At 41.1% G+C, this 14,644-nt stretch overlaps 1 long non-coding RNA gene across 4 annotated transcripts in view; it reads right to left on the bottom strand.

The window, feature by feature from the left end:
- The window catches only part of LOC105014645, a 38,642-nt gene that overhangs the window by 14,141 nt on the left and 9,857 nt on the right, over positions 1 to 14,644 (bottom strand). The window contains exons 1-2 of one of the 4 annotated variants that reach the window (XR_004576654.1): positions 11,363 to 11,700; positions 4,334 to 4,474 (exon numbers count right to left, since the gene is read on the bottom strand). This is a non-coding gene — a long non-coding RNA (uncharacterized LOC105014645). Of the gene's footprint in view, positions 1 to 4,333; positions 4,475 to 10,869; positions 10,992 to 11,362; positions 11,701 to 14,644 lie in introns of those variants that run through there. The other 3 variants (XR_004576657.1, XR_004576655.1, XR_004576656.1) reach the window with 3 other exon arrangements.

Here is a 14,644-nt window from a genome sequence, read left to right as displayed (position 1 = left end):
AAATAGCCTTGTTCTTTTTTACATTCAGATATTCAGTGACTAGACAGAAACTTGATAGTGTTGGTTGAGGATGGCCAGTAAAGCTGTTTCAGGTTGTTTATATTTTTAAAGTAGAATTTTTTTATGCCTTTCCGGCATATTGAGCCAGTCAATTCAATAATTTATTGTAATCTGTTTTATCATCATCACCGTTATTAGGCACACTGTTAATTGTCACACAATTGCACACTTTGAAACTCTTTCAAATACTGCAGAAAATGTGCTTTGCAAGACTGAACAAATGTCCACAAGTTTCCAGAGTTTTAAAGCACTCAGTATGTGTGAAATGTGGTGTCAGATGACAGCTTCTACTTTTTAAAAATGTATCAACAAATAATCCTCATGTAGCGCCCTTTACCTAGTAATATAAACTTTACTAATAGTTGTACATTTCATCAGTATCAGGCTTTTGTACCAGCCATTGTTACAGCTAACTCTCCACGGCAGTTTATTTTACTCTTTACACAATGATATATATATGACATTTTGCAATGCACACCTTTTAAGTCTTACATTATATAATAGTAACTCCTGCAAAATGATGTATTTGTTGTTGTAAAATAATAAACCTACTACATTTTGGTGATATAGAATAATATGATTCACAGGGTAGGCCAATATGCTATTTCTAACAGAAACTTTAAAATAGCCTGTCCATCCAGGGCACATTCAGCATATCACTTCCTTAAAACCAGTTGAATAATGACCCTCTTTCCACTCTTGGAGTTTGTATTTTGCTACTTCTGCCTGGTGCCTAAATGTCCTTGTGTGCTTGGGTCAATGTTTAAAATCTTGAGATAATAATAATAATAATAAGAAGATAGAACCGGCCTAAGCCCCGCCTCCTCACCATGGTAGGGAATACATGCTATGGAGATCCCATCCATAGACAACAGCCAGCAGACATGGTCAAAAGGTGTAGCTGTTATTCGACCAAACATTTGAATGGGGAAGACCAGTGGTCTAAGCAAGTTTCCAGCATCTCAGAAACAGCTGACCTCCTGGAATTATCAGCACTACATGCTTTATAGTTTACCGAGAACGGTGCGATAAACAAAAAACATCCAGTGAGCAGAAGGTCTGTAGACAAAAAACACGTAGTTAATAAGAGAGGACAGAGGAGAATGGCTAGGCGCAAGCTGACAGAAAGGCCAAAAATACTGAGATAACCACCCTCTACAAAAATGGAGTGCAGAAGGGCATCTCTGGACACCCAACACGTCAAAACATTAAAGTGGCTAGTGGCAAAACAAAACATTTTACCCAATACTTGACAGGTGTACCTAATAAAGTGGCCACTGAGTGAATATCGTGCAATGGAAATAAAGGGTTTAATGAAAATACAGTATTTCAAAGACATTTTGCTTGATGCTGACTTGAAAGTTGCCATTCCTTACTGTAATCAATTATACAGGAAGATTTCAAATCCCCCGTCCTGTCAATGACAACAGCAGCTTGAGACGTTACCATGGCAATGTTAATGCTGGCTCCCTGTGACAATATGATCTAAATGATTTAGAAAATATGCAAGATTGTTCAAAGCAGCAATTTCTGTATGTGAACCAGCCAGAACAAGTAAATAGGGTGTGTTTAGATTTTATATATAACCTAACCAGCCTGAGCACACATTCCTCTGTGCCCACACTGACCCCATCACATGAGGAATAACAAAAACCGCTAGTTATAACACAACCATATCAGAGGTTTATTCCTATTTCGCACCAATGCAAGATTCAACAATGGTAAAGGAAACATGCGATATTCCTGTAGCTGTTCTGCATGGTACAGGCTGCAGTGCAAGTAAAAATAGGTGGATGAAAAGGTGTGGTTGAATGGTCGGACGTCCAGCAGGGGGTGGGTTTTGGGGCATTAACAGGGGGGCGGTCATGGGCTGATATGCAACAGGGCTGGCCGACTGTGAGCTCCTGGAGCACGGGGCCAAGTTTCCAGTCAACACATGAGTCACTCAGCAGAGATGCGCCCGAAATAAATGGCTTCCCTGTTCCAGGCGGAACCACACCCTCATGTGGTTTTTTTGGAGGGGCAGCATCGGTAGGCCCGGCGACCGCCCCACTGGGGTTTTTTTTGGGACGGGGTTCAGGAAGTTGAGGGGGACGGGATGGGGGCGTGTGGGGTGCACGGAGGCGTGTTGGTTCCCAAAATTGCAACGCCGGGGGGAAGCAGCTGGCAACCCTTCCGTCTTTCATTGTTGTTTGCCCGCAGCAGGGATTGTAAACAATGGCACTCCCTCTCTCTGGGCGTGCTGGGGCCGGGCCGGGCTGGGGTTTCAACAGGCTCCCTCTCTCTGGGTGTGCTGGGGCCGGGCCGGGCCGAGGCTTCAACAAGCACCCTCTCTCTGGGCGTGCTGGGGCCGGGCCGGGGCTTCAACATCAATTTGATTTTGTTATTCAGTTTTCTATTGTGTTATTTTAATAGTAAAGAATAGCCCATGAAACTAGCTCATGTCCTTTTTTGTCCAGCTAGTGTCCAGCTAGTGCACTTTGTCCAGCTAGTGCATGAAGTCTATCAGTGACTAGCCACATATGGACAAATAAGATGTTGATGTAATAATCGGACGCATCAGGCCGTTATGTCCATTGCCAGTAGCCGGGCACTGGAAGCCCAAGGAGCAATGTATAACTGGGCTGACAATCTGAGGATATCAATCATCAATGAAACGTCAGATCTCAATACAGTTTTCTGCTCACAAAAGAAAAGAAAAAACACAGTAAACAAATTTTCCAAAGTTTCTTAGAATTTCTTTGTATAAAAGAGGTCAAAGCATATTTAGTTATCGCACACCTCCACTTCAGAGAAGGTGTTTTCAAACAATATGCTAGAACACACCAATATTGCCCAATAGGATGTCGCTAGGTTGTGCATGGGTCTGCCTACCTCATTGTCAATTTGATTTCACTAGCTTCCAATTGCATAACAGCTAGTGGGCTATCTTGGCATAGTAATGAAAAGCTTTGGCCTAGCGATAATATGAGTTATGGTACTGGCAACCTTTTGTGTGGCATTTCATGTCTCATGGTCAGGAACACAAAAGGGCTCAATTTAAGATGTTATCCACAAAACCATTCCAATAAAAGGCATGTTTATAGTAACTTGTTACAACAGTGTATTCCACACTTATCAAGCTAATAACAACAGCGGCTGATTAACATGATCATTGTTCAGTGTAATCAGTTCTATTCTGCCGTCTCTGTGAACAGTCATTTTACAAGGCTTACTGTGGGAAGTATTTTGGCTACATAGCCAGTAGGTTTTTTTACTTTTTTGTTGGGTGTGTGTCCACAGCCCTTTCTGTATGTCTCCTTGTCTCTTTTTTTCTCTCCCTCTCTTTCAAATGTTCTCTCTCATTCTTTCTGAGAGACAGTGCAGCCAACCAGACAGATGTTTAGTGTTGTGAAGGAGGCATCCAATCAGTCTAGGAATCCACAAAACTAGGGTGTTCTCTTTCTGTCTGTGTCTCTCTCTCTCTCTCAGCCTCGTTTGCCATCAAGTTTAAGCATTATTAGCTACCTCACTGAGAAGTGACAAGATAGGTTGGAGTCGGCCATTCATTACCCCTGGTGACGGAGGTGTCATTCTCTCCATCTATTATTTATAAGGTCTTTAATTTAACCAGGTAGTAGTGGCCGTGAAGCACAAAGCTCAAAGACACAGTTACTGTCCTAATACATCCTGAGAGCCTTAACTGAATAGACACTTAATCAAGGGTTCGAGGGTCTGAACCCAATACACCTATATATATATATATATATATATATATATATATATATATATATATATATATATATATATATATATATATATGCAACTGCTTTCAATACATCAACTTGAACACAGAAACACATGCACATTTACAGAGACACAAATGATTTATGTCCATATTACAGGTTTTTCCAGGTGGGAAAGAAATGCGCTTTGACTTAAAACAGACACTAGGGGCAATAGAGTGAGACAGAATTAGTTATAAAATGTAAATAAACTGCTGTTTTTCTATGGTGTTGTAGACATGGATAATGAAAGGGCTGTTAAACTGCTAAATCTATCTCTGAATATAGTGAGTTTGAATCCATCAAGAGATTTCCCAAGCCTTAACCCTATACACAAATTAGCCTCGATATCTAACCTTAACCAAAACATTATCCTTAAAGTCGCAGTCTGAAACGTTTGTGATCCACAAAACAATGTTTTAAACTTTTCTTGGCCTAGATGCTTAGTATTGTTCCTAAAGAATTATAACTATTCATAATCTATCACTACAGTATCATACTTCACTTACATTGACTGGTTCTGATGAGTGGTTCTGATGAGTGGTTCTGATGAGTGGTTCTTATGAGTGGTTCTGATGACTGGTTCTGATGACTGGTTCTGATGAGTGGTTCTTATGAGTGGTTCTGATGACTGGTTCTGATGACTGGTTCTGATGGCATCAGGAAAAACAGAATCGCACATCAGTGACATAGTTCAACTTTTGTCCCATCACTTTTTTATTCCTAACTGTAATCTTTAACTTAACCAGTCAGAATAAATACCATAATAATAATAATATAATAACCATACCAGCACAGTTGCTGCAGTTATAGGTTCTAATCTTTGCGTAGGGACCATGCATACAGCTGGGTTGTCATCCTTGTACACTGTTCATGCATAAGCTTCTGAAAACGTCACTGATCAACATTCATCTATCCCTGTAAAAGTTCTCAATCTGACGTGAATTTGGGATATCTTCTTATTCCCACACATGCACACACACACACACACACACACACACAAATACTGAAGCTTCTAGGTGCGCCAACTTTGAGAAGTTGGATGAGAACAAGAACAAGGAAGATAGGGGAGACGAAACAGCGTAAAGAAAGAACAACATTACATCTGCTAGCCCAGAATTAGAGCGTGAATGTATTGTCACTCAACTGAGTGTTGCACTTGCAAACTCCAGGTTCACTAACAAACAGGGACGGCTCGCTCCCTGTCTTTTCCCCTGAGGACTCGACGCGTTTGGGGAGATAATTGATGAGTCCCTTGGCACGTCGTGAGGGAGGGAGCGCTACACTCAGATACACACAGCCACACACAAAGCTCAGCTCAGAGAATGTGTTTCTTCTGTGTATCCGTATGGCAAGAGAGAGTGTGGGTTTGTGTGCGTGTGTCAAGAGAAAAGGGTGATTATTCCCGTCTTTGGGGAGCGTAATCCATTTCCGCTAGGCTTGAGACGAGAGAGGAGCCTGTGGTAATGAGAGATGAGAACCTGAAAGAGCTTCAAACTACATGGAGAACTGAAAGAGGTCTGCGTCTCCCCTATCCCTCCATCCCATCTCCATCCCTGTAGATCACTTCGCGGGCATTGTGTCTGTATCTCAGCCTCAACTTTTCTTCTTGCACAAGCTTGAAGATGCTTCAGTTCTGTGGTGAGCTAGTTCGATGTAGTGCCTTACACTCTATCACCAGTGACGTAGTGGTAAAGAAACAGGTGTGTAGTGGCTACTCAGATCTGGTAAATCAATACAACATAAGGAACACAATGTTTGTAACAAGCAAAGGGGGTTTAAATCTGTACAAATATACTTAGCTAAGCACTGTCCCCTCAGTGTGTTCTCTCCATTGGAAAAAGAAATATGCGTAGAAAATATGATTAAGCATTTGAACAAACAAGCTTGGGTTTAGGCCAATGTCTTTGATGTCCATAATGTATGGACTTTTTGTTTGGATTATGATGTACTTTCTTAATGCTATCAATGTACTCTATTTGAGTCCTTGTTAAAGTTGTCACCCACATTCTAAATAATTATGAGGAAATTAGGAAAGCTGCTGATCTTATTCGATTACATTTTTCACATTCTCTGAAATTATTCTGTGGCATAAAGGCTTTTTATACAGTCCAATGTATATTGCAAAATGTGTGCAATTGATAGGGGCCGCAATAGAATGGGCTAAAATGTGCATCTGCACATATGATTGGTGCTCCTACAATAGCAACATTCAATCTGTGCTGCCTTCAAGTCCTGCCAAAAGCAGTTATAAATACCCCCAAGGAGCCGCTTTGGTTGTCTACTAGGTTTACTTGGTCAACAGTTCAGCGTGACAAGCACTTTTTGCAGGAGATGTGAAAAGTCCATACTGCAAGGGCTGCGCAACCTTGTTCCTGGAGCACTACCATCCAGTAGGTTCTCTCCAACCCTAATCTAGCGGTACTGATTCTAAACATTTGATGGATGAAAAGCTAAATCCGCTTAGTCACAGGGTTGGAAAGAAAACCTAAAGGACAGGAGCTCTCACATAATTACTGGGACATGACAAACAAAACTCCTTCACTCACTGCATTCACCTCAGTATGACAAACTAGATTCATTCATGGGACAAAAAACTCCCAACGTCTGACTGAGGGTTAGCCTTATAAAACAGAACCACCGCTAACGGAGACCTCCAAGCGCTGTGGTCCGGTTTCTCTCACACAGATTAAGCCTAGTCTGGGACTGCAAAACCAAGCTCAGCTGAGATTTTACATTGAGCTTAGTGTTTTAGTCCAGTAACAGGCTTAATTTGTGTCCGTGAAACCGGTCCCTTGTGCATGGCGAATGACTCACTGACTGCCATCAGATGGTGAACCCAACATTCTGGATTTAGACAAGGTGATAGTGTGAGATTGTGAAAAAGCACCTGTGTGTGTGTGTGTGTGTGGGTGTGTCTGTGTGTGTGTATGAACATGCCGTGTGTGTTCCGCACGTGCTGTATCTGTGTGTGTTCGTGTGTGTCCCCGGTACTGTAAGACGCGTGTGTGCTGTAATGGAGGCTGTACTGTTTGGTGTGTGTTCTCTGTCAGTCTGTCCCTGCTGTGGCAGAACTCCTGCTGAACGCCTCCACACTCATACCCCCTGCAGTGGGCTTTGATTGCCGTGGAAACAGCACTTAAGGAGGAAAATTAGGATTGCCTCCTCTCTATTTTAAATGTGCTGTTTAATTGGCTCCATTTAATAGAGAGAAAAAAGCAACAAAAAAAAAAAAAAAAAAAAAGGTTGGTGTGTGATGTCTTAGACAGTGTGTTGTTGAGGAAGATTAATACAACTGTGTGTTAACTCCAGTTATAGGCTTACGAACAACATAGAAAGAGGCTAAAATGGAAAAATGGTCAGGGTTTGCCAGTCACATAAACCTATTGTATCAATTAATTTAAACCCGGACAAACACACAGACACTAATATTAAAATATATACTACTCAGAAACGTTCATACCGTGCCCAGCCCTCATACAACACCTAGGCCAACATATCCACACGCCAACACACTCTGTACAACCTGGATGAAATTAGATGGAAAATTACTGCTCCAAAGGCACCACCTCTTGCACAATCAAGACACTGGCCTCTGGATTTCAAGCAGGTATATTTGCAACTTGCGGCAGCGCACACAGGCACACAGCACGATGCAAACACAAACACACACACGTGCCACACACACATACACACACGCACGCACGCACACACGCACGCACAAACACAAGCGCACGCTTATCATTATTAGTGTTTGGGCCCTCCCACTTTCCCCTGGATAGTAGTATTCACTGTGTCCCCCCGGTCACCTCAATGGGTCACAGAGGTCGGCGGTCAACTCTCTCGCTCTGACTGGTCTTGTGTTGAACCATGACCACATCACGACCACACACGTTCAGGTGAGTGCCCGGCGGTCACGAAGGAGCACAGACCCGGTCCAGTCAGGGGGGCAGCAGTGTAGGCGGTTCCAGTGTATTTCAGTATGTATTCATTATGCTGTGAAAGGGTTTGCAGTTGAGGCCAGGCGATTGTGGCGCCAGCGTGTGATTGTGGCAAGACAGGCTGACCGCTTGAAAATGGCTGAACTAACAGGGACAGGAGGCAATGGAGCAGCTGGCCCAGTTTGCTCTCGCCGCCCTTACTAACACACCTTTTAATGACAGATCTTCAAAACACCAAAACACCACACTGCAAATGTTTGTCCGAGGGAAAGAGAGAGACCGGGGGGAGAGAAAAAGAGAGAGAGAGAGCGAGAGAGAGAGAGTGGGGCAGAAAGACACCCATACGTTGGTGAGCATGTGAAAAAAGTGACCTTTTTTTTATCGAGTGGGCCTATGCTGCTGCTTCATAATACCTGATCACTTAAAATGGGAAGGTGCGAAAAATAAGTATGCTCAAAATGTCAGGATATTATAATTATTTAAGATTTGTATCTTGTAGAATTCACTGCGCACCTGGCCAAATTCACAGTGCACTGGAAGAGTGAACCTGCTCCTTTTTCATAGAAGCACTTCATAGAAACAACGAGACAACTTGAGTGGGGAAGCATCTGAAGTGGTATTCAAAATGTACAATTTGTATGATTTCTCTTTAATAGTTATTTGGCTGTACTCTCAAGCAAAGTGATGCGCTAAATGATCATATTTTTATTCCTTAAACAGACTTACAGTGTCATTTTGGTACTCCAGTCGGACATGTATTTCTGATGAAATGCTGTAATTTCCTAGTTAAATTGCATAGCAGTGTAGCAGTGTTGTATACAGGTGCTGGTCATAAAATCTGAATATTATTAAAAGGTTGATTTATTTCAGTAATTCCATTCAAAAGTGAAACTTGTATATTATATTCATTCATTACACACAGACTGATATATTTCAAATGTTTATTTCTTTTAATTGTGATGATTACAACTGACAACTAATGAAAATCCCAAATTCCGTACCTCTGAAAATTAGAATATTACTTAAAACCATTACAAAAAAAGGATTTTTTGAAATGTTGACCAACTGAAAAGTATGAACATCAAAAGTATGAGCATGTATAACACTCAATAATTAGTTGGGGCTCCTCTTGCAGCAATGGGGCGTGGCATGGAGTCGATCAGTCTGTGGCACTGCTCAGGTGTTATGAGAGCCCAGGTTGCTCTGACAGTGGCCTTCAGCTTTTCTGCATTGTTGGGTCTAGCGTATCGCATCTTTCTCTTCACAATTCCCCATAGATTTTCTATAGGGTTAAGGTCAGGCAAGTTTGCTGGCCAATTAAGAACAGGGATACCATGGTCCTTATCCCTATTGCTTGTATTCTTTTTTCTACCACATCTTTTCCTTCCCTTCGCCTCTCTATTAATGTGCTTGGACACAGAGCTTTGTGAACAGCCAGCCTCTTTAGCAATGACCTTTTGTGTCTTGCCCTCTTTGTGCAAGGTGTCAATGGTAGTCTTTTGGACTGCTGTCAAGTCAGCAGTCTTCCCCATGATTGTGTTACCTACAGAACTAAACTGAGAGACCATTTAAAGGCCTTTTGGGTTTTGGGTTAATAAGCTGATTAGAGTGTGGCACCAGGTGTCTTCAATATTGAACCTTTTCACAATATAAAAATGTTCTGAGATACTGAATTTGGGGTTTTCATTAGTTGTCAGTTATAATCATCAAAATTAATAAACACTTGAAATACATCAGTCTGTGTGGAATGAATGTATACATTAAACAAGTTTCACTTTTTGAAATGGAATTACGAAAATAAATCAACTTTTTGATGGTATTCTAATTTTATGACCAGCACCTGTACATTGGATCGGTCCAACTCGTTGTTGAACATTTTTCACACATTCCACATGTACACAGTAACGTGCACTAACAATGTAGGTGAGATCAAAGCATTGAATAACGTTTTTTTTGTGGGGATGAAAGGTGATTCCTTTAAATGAACCCACTGTGAGCTGGGAATGACTGGGTGGCCATGATGGCACAAGGGCCAGATTGAACATCTAAACTGAGGCAGCAGGTGTTAACAGTGTTAGCTTTTTATGGATCTACATATAAAAAAATTGCAATTGAGTGCTCTGGTGCTTACAACCTAAAAAAAGTTAGGTTAGATTTGGTTACAATGTTGTCCAGTGTTGAAAGGCAACATTGGACAGTTGTTCAATTGATGACTATGTGAATTTAATCAATGATCTCCTGAAGAAGCTATCCACTTAGCCCTTTCTTTGGTGCACCCAAATGTTTGGAAATGGTGAAGTGCATCACCACTTTTGCCCGTAGCTACTGAGGAGCATGACTAAACGCACGTGAAAATGGTTAGCAGTGCCCCAAAACTACCCACAATAGTTAACAGTTTCAAAACGACCCACATTATTGTTTATGAATGTGAAATTAATTCACAGATATTAATTTCAGAAGATGTTGCGTTGATAATACGAGTCAGATCTTTTCACCTGGCTGAGCTACAATCTGGTTCAACCATGATGCTAAAAAATCAGAACTATATTTCTCTAAAGCACTGAAAAATCCAAACAGCAAAGCCTTAGACCAGAGGAAGGGCGCCTCCCTCTTGCCCTCTAACAACAATTCCAGCTGCTTCTGGTCTGCTTGGGGCCAACTAGGACCAACCTTGCTTAGCTTCAGTGGCCAGACAGTAGTGGGATGCAGGATTATATGCATGGCAACCGGATGTCTTTAATTTGACATGCTTTGGCAAGACAATAAAACTGTTTAAACAATAATGCTACTCGTAAAATGGTTACTTCCTGAGTGGCAACAATAATGTTAGCATACTTAGTAGCCAACTACATGTGTTAAATACCAGGGATTTAATTAAAACCAGTGCCATTGTTAGGCCTGCGCTTTTTGAAGAACCCCTGGGTTGTTTAATCCAAATCCAAAAATAGATTTAAGATTTTATCAGGTCTGATGAGTTTGCTTAAACACACGCAAATATGAAGATGTCTGCTTGTTTTGCGTACTGACATTTGCTGAGCTGTAACATTAGGGACACGGTAAACTACAGTCCTGTTGTCCGCAGCAGTGCTTTCCCCCAAACCTACCACATCTGAACGCCTCAGACACCACACGCTAGGATGTTGCGCTGGCTCTCCGGGACACAAAAAATCTGCTCATCCAAAGCCTTTCCTAAGCCATGGTCACAGCCCTTCTCCAGTGTCGCTGTTAAGGGTCTCTATCTCCAACATTGAAGCAGGATCGCAGAGTTTAAATTCAGGTTTGCAGTAGCAATCTCTTGCTCGATCTAAAATGCGCACAGATTATTAGCCTTCCTATTATCATTGCATATGTACCTAGCGTTTCTTTTTCATAATCACATCCTTCACAGTGAAAAAACTAAACAGAAGAAGCTATCCGCATTGACAGTTGATAACTGGCTTGGTTTAGGAAGTGAGGTTATTTTTCAGATATTTGGGAAAAACTTAGTAAGTCAGCTTGCTAACTTCGCTTTAAAAAAAAGTCTTGTAGCAGCAGTTGTGAACATCTAACATCAGTAAGCCACACAGCTAGCATAGCATAACATGAAACATACTATACCTTTAATGAGAGGAGCAGGAGGAAAACCTGTCTTCTCAGTGCTCTGTCAATTGTTTTCCTAGACTGAGCTTGTTTGATTTTTGAGTTCCCAGTTGTTTTGAATGTATCAAAAGTAATACGTTTTGGATTTGGCATACTGCACGATTTTCACTAAAAAGCACATGCTTAATTGTTCGGAAGTCCCATCATGTAGCGTGTAGTATGATCACTACACTAGAAGTAGTAGGCATGCCAGACTTTGGACATGGCCAAAGTGTGTGCCAAATGAGTGGGCTGGTTGCAGTGTGCATCACTGAAATGCAACTTTAGAAGAGACAGCCACCCCGGTATCCTCAGAACAAAACTCCTACACAGACACATAAAATAGCGAAGAAAGAACGAATGGCAAAAGAAATAAAGAAAGAGAAGGAGATACCGAGAATGAAAGACAGAGAGATGAATAAGAAGAAAATACTGGAAATATTTCTTTACCATCCCGACTCAACCTCTGAACATACAAGAAAACAATTTATTTGATGGCTTGGGATGTTTGAAATGGTGAAAAAAAAAAAAATAAAAAAAATACCAACTTGCTCCTGTCACCTTTGCCTTGCTGTGGCCTGTGTTGCTCAGGGTATGTTTCTCTAAAAGTTGTTGTTCATCTGTTCACCCTTCGCCTGGTGTGTGATAAATATGCCTGGAGGGACGCACAGCGGGACACAGGGTGTTAGGGTTCAGCTGTGTTTGGTTGCTCACAACCCGAGGAGGGAAAGAAAAAAAAATCAATGATGAAATGGTTAGCAGAGGTTTAAAAGGAACGTTTACAGAGGATCCCTAGGTGGAAGGTGATGTAGTTTGTGCTTCTGAAAGAATGTGATCTAACTTCAGCCTGGAATGGAGCTAGGTGAACGGCTGTACAAAGCAGGTTGTCTCTGAGTACATATAGGAATGTGTGTGTGTGTGTTTGTGTGTTTGTCTGTTTATGTTTTGTGGCATGCATGAGGGAAAATGTGTGTTTGTGTAAGAGAAAAGCGTGGAGAGTAGAATAAGAGAGAGAGAGAGAGAAGGTGAAAGATAGAGTCCGTCAGTGCTGTAAGACCAATACAGGTGAAGGAAGAGAACAGACAACTTCAGGACACTACTGCTGCTTCTCTATAGGGGGCAATCTGTCCTCTGTCCTGTAGGCAGTTAGACAACTCTCCGGTGATTGTACACATTGTAGGGAAAAGGAGAGATCTACTGTTGATCTGTTACTAACGAAAATTTAGCAAATACACATACAAGCACATGTTATTCTACACATTAGAAGACCGTTCTTCTTTCCTTGGCATACCTTTCCAACCAACAACTTCAATAACGTCAAACTTTTTTTTTTCCTTTTTAAAATAGACTAAACAAAACTGACTTCTTAGCGCACATCTCTGGGTATATCCACATCTGCTCTGTATGGCAAAGCCATTGGCGGAAATGGATGAGGTGATCACATGCGTCTGCTGAACAACATGATTCCTAATATGAGATCCCGGAATGATCCATCTAATAGGAAAGCATATTGATACCACGACCATCCCACACATGTACAAATACAACAGTCAGAGACAAACAGATTGGTATGTATTATAATCAACATTCTGGATCAGGTCCAATTACATACAGAGCCAACACAGGAATGATTGACACCGATTTAGCATAAGACTGCTTGAAACCGGTGTCATGCGCTTAAACATATTTTCAGTTTCTTACTGTGTGGGCGGGAGGAGGGTGGAGCAGGTTCTGTCCATCAAAGAGTAAACTCATTGGCCATTCGCTGTCATGGGTAGACTGCAGTTTGGCTCTGCCAAGTTGTGGGAAAATAGCACTTGTTGACAAGTTCCTTTGGCATAGTGTCAGTTGTTGGTGTCCATTGTAGTTTTTGTAAATTGCTATTTATATGTACTTTTTAACACATACTGAGGTGAAATTCCCAGTATAATGCTTGAGGACTTCAACTCCAGGACACGTTGGTGTTTTCATTACCAATCACTGATTGGAAACACAGGTGAGGGCAATAACAACAAACAGGTGTCCGTGTTCCAAACGAGGCAGAGGGGGCGTTGTCCCTTGAGAAGTACGCTAGCTTTCCCAAAAGCTCATTTAGATCAGCAGTCCCTTCTTTTAAACATAATACAAATCAAACCTATTTTTTATTCAGGAAAAAACAACCACATTCATCAAAGTAAGACTTAAGTAATCACACTGGTTGGCCTGTTATAATGCACACGTCAATATGGACTTCATTAATATCCACTTCATTAGATCAGATTTGTTAATGTGCATACCATTGACCTCTTTACTGTATCTATATTGGCATCCTTTCTATCTGAGCTTGTCTGCCGCGTGACATCCAGCTGCCCTTTTCATTAGGAGAATTACATCCTGAGCTTTGATTCGTCAGAACCTGCACTGCGTTACCTACTTACAAAGCATTAGCGACCCGCTGAGTTCAGAGTAGATGTAGAGTGCTTCCTAATTGGAACTGCACAGCACAATGAATGACTAAATTGCAATGGTCAATGCTATTTCAAGTTCATCATAACATTGGTTATTCAACAGGAGGTGAAGCTGAAGTCAGTCAATTATCCTTGTGTAAATATCATTGTTCAGCCATCTTTAATCATCAGCAAATTAGTCTTTAAATAAATAAAATAATTATAGACATTTTGCCTGGTCTTCTGCGATGAAAACTCACAACAGTGTTGTACATCACTAAACCCTGTGCAGCACACTGTAGACAGCATCAGCCAGGCAGTTGTACGGGTACATTATTATCATATATTAATATATTGTTCCATTGTTTGCCTATTTTCTTGTTTGTGGAATAAAATGCAATTTAGTTTAGGTATGTTTTTATTGGAATGGTGAATTCTATTACAGTCAATAATGTCTCAATGGACTAGTGCACATTGTATTTGATATAATCACTAAGACTAGGGTATACACACACTCCATATAATACTATTAATATACATTCTAGTAAATACCAATGATTTGGTAACTCAGCGTACACATATGATTTCAAAATCATCTCCACCATTAATGAGTGATAATGTGATGAGTGACATTTCCAGATTGGAAATGTTTTGAATAAGAAACTTCACAGCAATTCCAAAGCACAGGATCTTTGGTTTAGATTATTAAGCATTATTCCCGTGGAATTTCTTCCTACCAAAGTCCTGTGTGTGGGATATTTAATTAGGAGCTGAAGAATATATACACAATCCAATAGAGAGAGAAGTAAAGAGGGAGGGAAAGCGGGAGAGAAAT

The sequence above is a fragment of the Esox lucius genome, chromosome 13, assembly GCF_011004845.1.
Source record: "Esox lucius isolate fEsoLuc1 chromosome 13, fEsoLuc1.pri, whole genome shotgun sequence".
NCBI classification, from domain to species: domain Eukaryota; kingdom Metazoa; phylum Chordata; class Actinopteri; order Esociformes; family Esocidae; genus Esox; species Esox lucius.
This window is presented reverse-complemented; position numbering and strand designations above follow the sequence as displayed.